This window comes from Salvelinus namaycush, chromosome 3 (genome assembly GCF_016432855.1).
Source record: "Salvelinus namaycush isolate Seneca chromosome 3, SaNama_1.0, whole genome shotgun sequence".
Taxonomy (NCBI): Eukaryota; Metazoa; Chordata; class Actinopteri; order Salmoniformes; family Salmonidae; genus Salvelinus; species Salvelinus namaycush.
In genome coordinates, this window is record NC_052309.1 from 10,062,150 (window position 1) to 10,062,827 (window position 678).

Sequence of the window (678 nt, forward strand, 5' to 3'; positions counted from 1 at the left end):
TAATTCCTTCACTTATTTTCGTTCATGATGGAAACACATTGTTCAAGTTGTTGGGGTACTCAAGTTTTCTAGTTCAGTGGGCAAAACGATTTTGAAAAGTATTGGGTCGTATTGTTGGACAAGTATAGATGGGACTTCCTCCGTTTCAAAAAGTTTTCTCCCATTCCGTGCTAACTGAACATAACCCTGGCTATGTAACCCTGGCTACACCCCAGCAATATCAGAATATCCCCATATACAGTTGAAGTCGGAAATTTACGTACACCTTAGCCAAATACATTTAAACTCAGTTTTTCACAATTCCTGACATTTAATCAGAGTAAAAATTCCCTGTCTTAGGTTAGTTAGGATCACCACTTTATTTTAAGAATGTGAAATGTCAGAATAATAGTAGAGAGAATGATTTATTTCAGCTTTTATTTCTTTCATCACATTCCCAGTGGGTCAGAAGTTTACATACACTCAAATAGTATATGGTAGCATTGCCTTTAAATTGTTTAACTTGGGTCAAATGTTTCAGTTAGCCTTCCACAAGCTTCCCACAATAAATTGGGTGAATTTTGTCCCATTCTTCCTGACAGAGCTGGTGTAATTGAGTCAAGTTTGTAGGCCTCCTTGCTCGCACACGCTTTTTCAGTTCTGCCCACACATTTTCTATAGGCTTGAGGTCAGGGCTTT